Source organism: Schistocerca nitens, chromosome 8 (assembly GCF_023898315.1).
Source record: "Schistocerca nitens isolate TAMUIC-IGC-003100 chromosome 8, iqSchNite1.1, whole genome shotgun sequence".
Taxonomy (NCBI): domain Eukaryota; kingdom Metazoa; phylum Arthropoda; class Insecta; order Orthoptera; family Acrididae; genus Schistocerca; species Schistocerca nitens.
The window spans coordinates 156,267,832-156,276,522 of NC_064621.1; the positions used below are offsets into that span (position 1 = coordinate 156,267,832).

The 8,691-nt window shown below is 44.4% G+C and overlaps 1 non-coding gene across 1 annotated transcript; it reads left to right on the plus strand.

Annotated features, from left to right (window-relative positions):
• The first annotated feature begins 7,891 nt into the window (after positions 1–7,891).
• On the plus strand, positions 7,892–7,964 carry Trnaa-ugc (transfer RNA alanine (anticodon UGC)). The gene has a single exon. It is a non-coding gene; the product is annotated as a tRNA-Ala (tRNA).
• Positions 7,965–8,691: the final 727 nt, after the last annotated feature.

Genomic DNA, 8,691 nt, shown 5'->3' on the forward strand with positions numbered 1-8,691 from the left:
TCATAGAAGACTGTAAAACAATTTCAGTGCCTCCATCATATATGACCAGAGATAGCGAAAAGAAGAAAGATTAGAATGCCAACCGATACAAATAGATAGTCATTTTCCCGTTGTTCCTTATGCTAATCGAATAGACTAGCGGATACTGATACACAGTACCATTGTGGCTTTCATATGGAGACATCGATTCGCTTATAAAAAACACAACGTATTAGTTCTGTACGTTTAGAAGTACTACACTAATGACAAGCGTAACACATGGTTGCCGGCCAATGTGGTCGAGCGGTTCTAGGCGCTTGAGTGTGGAGCCACGCGGCTGCAGGTTCGAATCCTGCCTCGGGCGTGGATGTGTGTGATGTCCTTAGGTTAGTTACGTTTACGTAGTTCTAAGTCTAGTGGACTGATGACCTCAGATGTTAAGTCCCATAGTGCTTAGAGCCATTTGAACCATTTTAACACATGGTGACGAAATGATAACTAGAGTGGGTACTTCGAAATTTATAAGTGGCATTATTGATAAGAATTTAAAATAAAAAAATCAAATTTCGGTACTCCTAAGAAAATTTATTTTAGTCGCATTTTAAATTCAAATAATTGCAAATAAATAGGTTCGCATACTTGGCGTTTTTTTAATTCAATAATGTCATGTGGAACAATGTTGTGGTGTAACTTACCTTTACGAAAGGAAGTCTACATTTCTCAAAAACGTAGTGCGAGAATAATGGTGCCCTCCCACGATCATCGTGTAGACATCTTTTTAAGAAGTTAGGCGTTCTCACTGCTGATTCCCAGTATATGTTTTGCCTTAATGAAATTTGTTATAAATAATCCACTGCAGTTCAAAAGGATGCATGATGTGCGCAATTACAACACAGGAAGAAAAGATGACATCAATTACTCCACATCATTGCTGTCTTTAGCACAAAAACTGGTTCACAACACTGCAAAGTCTTTATCATTTACCCAATGATACAAAACGCCAGACAGCGAAGTTAACTTTTAAAACGAACTGAAAAAGTTTCTTCCTGAAAACTTCTACTCCGTACAAGAATTTCTATTTTTGTAGTGCATAACAGATTGTAATTCACATTTGTATTTAGGAAATCTTGTAAACGGTCAGCATGTGGCTGTTTTAAATATTATTGAGTTCTGTGAATGAAATGACTCGTTACACATCACTATGATTAAGCAGACAAATGATCCATGGAACATTAAACTAAATATCTACCTTTCCCCTTCAACTTACGTATTTACACGTTGGGAAAAATGTTTATAAACAATTTACCAATTCTGTTCCACACGAGGGTTGGAACTTTAATAGTGACAACTATTTATTTACAGCTCGTACAAAATAGATATGTGTTTCAAAGTTTTACTGACCTTCAAAGTAGTCACCAGCATTGTGTATAGCCCGTTGCCAGCGATGTGGTAGTCGTAGGATACTCTTAGCAGTGGCAGTTGTGTTGACAGTTCGAGCGACGCGGTCTACTGCCCGATGAATTTGTGGTGCCTGGCAGCTAGAAATCAGCAGATTGCAAAATGTCAGCTGAGTTCGTGCGTTGGCTGCATGGAGCACTGGCAGTTTGCTGCTCTCTGCTGAGGTGCAGATGTTCTGCACAGTGAACTTTTCTTTGCTTCTTACTTTTTTTTACTTTTTCTAGGTTGTTGATAGTGTTTATGTTTAATAGTGACTGCACTTAATTGAGCATAGGATGACACGGCGTTCGGTCGGATGCGACTGTCGCGTCAGCGCCGGAACGCGGAACATTGGTTTACTCTATTCATGCGCAGTGTGTTACATTTTTGCACGCCATAGTCAACTGGAAGATTCTGTTCAAAAAGGATTATGCATTTCATAAAATGTTGGACAATAGATACTATGTCACACCGCACTCCGTGCAGATTTTAGTACCGATACTTTCGCAGGAATGCCTCCGCTACGGTTTTGTAGTGACCTTGACTAGGTCGTTGTATTACACAATCTCGGTGCCACTTCTGTCCCATTTAGCTTGTCCTGGTGATACTCCCATTATACTTCGCTGTTCCCTAATTGCAGAGTCATAAATACAGCGGAAGTTGTGGAAAACGTGCTGCGCAGCAGTGCGTCATTAAGACACTCACTTGTTTTGCTGTCTCTTTCGCTGCGGATCCTGGGACTCTTTAGGTTACATCGTGCTTCGTAGTAGACGGAATTTTCCTTTGATTTACCGTGTCATGCATTTTGTTTCTTGTATCGTCTCGGCTTGCTGTCGTTACTCACTGGACAGGATGTAGAAACCTGTTCTTTCTTGCCTCCCATTCGCTGTTATTTGTCGTGAATCTATGTTACAGTAATTAAGAATGAAAATATAGTAACACTTACTCTGAAATGCATTTCTTCCCTTGCCTAGTTCTTGTAGATCGAATCGCTTTAAAACATTTTATTATCTGATTGCCTTTTCTTTTCGTTTTAACTCTGGTCGTGTTCTGAGATTAAAAAATAATATCTTGTCAAGGACATTAGAAGATGTTCCAGGAGTTCACACACTGACTATGTCGCACATTGAAGATATGTTCTATTAAGAAACAAATCTTTTGAAACAGCTAGATTTTGTCGTTGAGACTTAGACAATAATAGCTGGAAATGGACGGGGAATACAAGCTGTGGGAATGAGATTTTTAAGAAGAGTGGTTGGATATGCTTTTTCTGTTGTGGTAAGAATACAACAATTTAACAATAACTACTACTTAAAAGAATAAATGAACAGATCAACGAGTACAGATATAAATGGAAAGTTCATGTCACAAGAATGAACGTAAACAGAATGGCTAAGATAGTAGTGGCTTATCGACTAATACGTAAATTATCAACAGGTAGACAAAAAAGAGATGGAGATTTCAAATAAAAGTAATCTACAGACAACAGAGTTAGTGAACAAGAGAAAGTGACGAACAGATATCTGACACTTGAAGAAAGAAGTAGAAGCTTTTTAACCCATCGCCATCATTGGCTTAATTAAATGGAATGAGTACTAGCTGCTGGTTTTAATAAGCGCTTAAACAAAACGAAAGCTAAGGTGATGGCCTGTGTAGCAGATGGACAAGCTTGTACAAGAGACTCTTGAAGATATAAACTAATTCCTCTATCTAACGAGTAAAACAGACGAGGAAGAAAAGCGTGAGAAAGATGTAATGGCAAGCATTGCGCAAGGAAATGAAGCTCCGTACGAAAAGGAGGCAACCACGCACATCCAAAGTTATAAACCATGAGACCAGAAAAAAATTCAAGAAAATCTTTGTTTCGAGCACAGCTCTGTATGGATGGGTGGGTAGTGGGCAATGCAGAAATGAAAATGCGTTTAAAATGTGGTGCTACGGCAAACCGTTGATCAGGTCTATTCCAGAATGAGTTTTTACTCTGCAGCGGAGTGTGCGCTGTCTTGGTACTCAATGGCCGATTAAAACTGTGTGCCGGACCGGGAATCGAACCTGGGACTTTCATCTTTCACAGCGAAAGGCTGCACCACCTGAGCTACCACAGCACGATTCACGACCCACTCCACAGCTTTACCTCCACCAGTACCTCATCTCCTACCATCCCAATTTCACAGACGTTCTCCTGCATTCCTTGTACGATTAGCATTCCCGGAAGAAAGGCTACTGCGGAGACTAAGCTTAGCCACAGCCAGGGCAAAGTACGCAAGAGAACGTGTGTGAAGTTTGGTAGGTGGGAGATGTGACAGTGATGCAGGTAAAGCAGTGGGGCGATCGTTAGTCGTGCTTGGGTAGCTCAGTCGCTACAGCACTTGCCTGCGAAGTCGTAAGTACCAGGTTCGAGTCCCCATCCGGCACTCAGGCGCTGCCAGGAAGTTTCAAATCAGGTGTGTTGTTTATGTAAGGTACGTAGACGTCAAATAACGAACAAGATGAAACGAAGAGACAGAGTCGTTGCAGGCCTTGACATGATACACTGTCTGAGAAAAGAAACGATGCACCTAGGAGGAGATAAGAAAACGAAATGAAATTGCACAGGTTGAGAGGGTATAAGATGTTATTACAGTGATAGGGATATCACGCCAAATTTACAAAGAACTTGGCATTGTGAGTCCACTTCCCAGTATGACGTATCACCTACTCTTACCTGTATGTGTGAAATGGCTCGGTTGGGAAGGTTGTCATAGAGCCGTTGCATCCTTTCATAAGGCAAGCTGTCCCACAAATGTCGTAACAGGTCCTTGTATTCTGGATATTGGCAATGAGACAGAGTTAAGGTCTGAGCTGGTCTCATGCATGTTATATCGAGGACTGATCTGGGGATTTTGATAGTCTTGGAAGTGTATAAACATCACGCAGATAGTTCATAGAAATACGTGCCATGTGTGGACGAACATTGTTCTGTTGAAAAATTGTACAGCGTTACTGTCACATGAGAAGTCACACAGTAATAAGGTAGGAGGATATTGCTGACGTACCGATGTGCCGTCAGAGTTCCCTCAATCACTACCAGCCGCGACCTGAAATACTCTGTGGCTCCAAACCACTGGAAGGATGGGATCTCTCCTCAGGTCACCGCCATACTCGCTGGCGACAGTAATTCTGGGTCGTGCCCATCTACGATTCATCGCTGGACTCAATGCGCGCTATTCTCCAGCAGTCCATGGTTCCCGGCCCCGGCACCACTCCAAACGCAGCCGCTTGTGTTATGGGACATTAATTCCTTCTTCAGTGTACTGTTAGTCTTGGGCCAACAATGATGCACAATGACACAGAACGTTACAGGGAGTCCATTACTTGCTCCTGGATGGCAGGCGCTGATGTGAAAGGTTTACGATGTGCTTAGTGGACAACACGCCGATCCTTCCTTGTGATGGTCAAACATCGTTCACCGGAACCTTGGCTACGAATATACTTGCCTTCACGTTCCCATGTAGTCCAACGTCGGACCGTTGTCAACAGCGAATGCCCCAAAGATCAGGATACTGAACGATTCGACCAAGTGGCCAAATGGGGTCCCACAATAAGGCGACCTTTAAAATCTAACAGGTGCTGTCTTACACCAGTACTCGACATCTCCGTGCCTTTCACAGTGATCACGAAACATCTGACGCAGTTCTTGCCCCCTTAAATACTTCAAATGGCTCTGAGCACTATGAGATTGAACATCTCAGGTCATCAGTCCCCTGGACTTGGAACTACTTAAACCTAACTAACCTAAGGACATCACCCACATCCATGCCCGAGGCAGCATTCGAACCTGCGACCGCACCATCCACGTGGTTCCGGACTGAAGCGCCTAGAACAGCTCGGCCACAGCGGCCGATATGCAGCCTGGGTGCTTTATTTCTTTTAGTCAGACAAGTGTACGGAAGACCGATCGTCAGTATGGTGGGAACAGTTCTGCTGAAGAGACGTGTATAGTTGCCAAGCGATTGCAGTGATGAACTTCATCAAATCATTCTTAAGCCACTTTTACGCGATAAACGTCCTTGTCTTAATCAATTACTTATGGCAAGTGAGACTAACGAGGTGCACTTGGTAATTTAATCCTGTGTTGAGTCTCGCCTGTTTTAAGCAGCCGTTTTCTTTTAGGCGTTGGCGTAGAAATGTACGAACAGAAAAGGAAATAGCAAATGAGGGTTTAATTTACAAATGACGTCATAGTGGATGTTCTTGGAAAAACAACATACGGTAAATGCTCCACACGGCTGAGATTTCAATAAACGGGATATGTGTTGTCGTCATCGAAGATTTTTTTCTTTCAATAAATCTGACTTTTTCGCTTTTGAAATAATTTTCTTTAAAGAAAACTTTTAACTGTTTACATTCTTCTTTGTTCAAAATGTAGTCCTTTTTTTTTTTTTTTTTTTTTTTTTTGCTTTACTCTCAGATATTTGGTACTTCTTGCTGGGAAAACACTAGTATGACAATTTTCGGGTCCTCTAGTAACCTTTGCAATGTTTCACACCAACAAAGATGAAAAATGACGGTGAAGAGATCCTACTGAAGCCAGTGATTCGATCACCTGGCGGAACGAGACAGGGCCAGCCGTGGTGGCCGAGCGGTTCTAGGAGCTACAGTCTGGAACCGCGCGACCGCTACGGTCGCAGGCTCGAATCCTGCCTCGGGTATGGATGTGTGTGATGTTTTTAGGTTAGTTAGGTTTAAGTAGTTTTAAGTTTTAGGGGACTGATGACCTCAGAAGTTAGGTCCCATAGTGCTCAGAGCCATTTGAACCATTTTTGGAACGAGACAGCGGGGAAATCACGGAAATTTAAAACACAGTCTGTTTTGGAACAACATATGAAAGTGCAGTAGAAATAAAATATAGTATACTTCGTTGTACCTCTCAACCATATTTTTCTTTTAATTTTTTTAAATTTTTAATCTGTTTATTTCGTATTTAATAAAAATAATTGAAATACGCGTTCATAACAGTTTAGCATTGCTTCAATATTTGCACAACGTTGTACGAGAGCAGTTCCAACACTTTTTCTCACCCAATTTCTGTTGAAAAAATGCGGAATTTGTTGTGGTACATCGTGGAACGTTCCCGCTTTAGCCTCTGTATTTTTACAGAGCGAGGTGGCGCACTGTTAGCACACTGGACACGCATCCGGCCACCCTGATTTAGGTTTTCCGTGATTTCCCTAAATCGTTTCAGGAAAATGCTGGGATGGTTACTTTGAAAGGGCTCTGCTGACCCTTCCCCATCCTTCCCTAGTCTGTTGGGAACGATGACCTCGTTGTTTGGTCCCTCCTCCAAATCAACCAGCCAACCAACCTCTGTATTTTCACGAAGTTCCGATAGATGGCTGCGCTATACGTAGCCTTCAAAATGGCGTGTGCAACGGAAGTGCGTTACAAGGAAAAGCCGTCATTGAGATTCTTCTGGCGCAAAACCAAAGCATTGCAGATATCCATAGCTGCTTGCGAAATGTCTACGCCGATCTGGTAGTGAACAAAATCACGGTGAGTCGTTAGACAAGACGATTGTCATGATCGCAGCAAGGTCGTGCAGGCCTGTTCGATCCCCCGCGTGCCGGCCGGTCGCATACAGCTGCGCAATGTTGGAACGCGTTGTTATGGCAGATGGCCACTTGTTACGACTTCTGCGCCTCTTGTTACGGCCGTTTGCTACTTGTTAGCAGCAGACACAGTGGCTGCGCCAAAGACTGAGACGGCGTGGAGTTTTGCAATTATTTATTGAACTTTCTTTACAATTTCTCCCTCGTCGTCGCTGCCCGGCCCTGCGGATCCCTCCGCCTGGCTGCTGCTGTGTAAATTCTCCGACAATGCGCGCAATGCCGTTCGCCCTCGGAGCCTCAGGCCACCAGTGCTCCAGTGAAGTCAGGATGCCCTGTGGTTGAGATGAACTCGTCGCCGCTCGGAAGCCGCGTCGCCGTGAGGTCAGCTGCCGACGCCTGCTGCACCGCCGGCTGGGAAGCCGTCACTCGCGATGTCCGCGAGGTCCCGTCACGGACGGACCACGCGGCGTGGCCGAGTTGCCGTGAAGTCCGGGCGTCAGTCCCCGGTGGCGCCGGTGACCAAGACTGCGCTGCGGCCGGTCCTGCAGGAAGTTCTCGCTGTAGTTAGTCAGCCGTGATGCCGACCGAACTCGGGCCGACCCCCAGAGCTGAAGTTGACATCTGGCGGCGAACGGATGACTCCTGCGAGCTGGAACAGACTTCCGGAATCGTCACCTAAGAAGATTGAACATTCGGACACGGACCACGTCCGTCCTCAGATCCTGACTGCTTCCTAATGGCTTCTGTCCGTTGCTGCCTGCGCTCCACTATTTATATCCGGCAGGAGGACGTTTTTCACCTTCTGTGGCAGCTTCTTGTTATTACTCCCGCAGTATACTGCAGCGTAACTTAGTGTGCTGGCCTCACTTCTCCTTACTTACAAACCGAGCGAGGTGGTGCAGTGGTTAGCACACTGGACTTGCACTCGGGAGGACGACGGTTCAATCCCGTCTCCGGCCATCCTGATTTAGGTTTTCCGTGATTTCCCTAAATCGTTTCAGGAAAATACCGGGATGGTTCCTTTGAAAGGGCACGGCCGATTTCCTTCCCAATCCTTCCCTAACCCGAGCTTGCGCTCCGTCCCTAATGACCTCGTTGTCGACGGGACGTTAAACACTAACCACCACCACCACCACCACCATCCTTACTCACAAGGGAACCTCCCCATCGCACCCCCCTCAGATTTAGTTATAAGTTGTCACAGTAGATAGGCCTTGAAAAACTGAACAAAGATCAATCGAGAAAACAGGAAGAAGTTTTGTGGAACTATGAAAAAATAAGCAAAATATACGAACTGAGTAGTCCATGCGTAACATAGGCAACATCAAGGCTGGCATTAGCTCAGCAGCGCAGTGGTCCCGAGGTTAGCGTGAGCAGCTGCGGAAGGAGAGGTCCTTGGTTCAAATCTTCTCTTCATTCAAAATTTTAATTTCTTTATTTTCGCAAAGTTATGATCTGTCCGTTCGTTCATTAACGTCTCTGTTCACTGTAATAAGTTTAGTGTCTGTGTTTTTCGACCGCAACGGTAAACCGTGCGATTAGTAAACGAAAGGACGTGGCTCTCCAATGGGAACCGAAAACATTTGATCGCAAGGTCATAGGTCAACCGATTCCCCCACAGGGAAACACGTCTCATATATTCTATACGACACTGGTGACGGCATGTGCGTCACATTACAGGAAAATG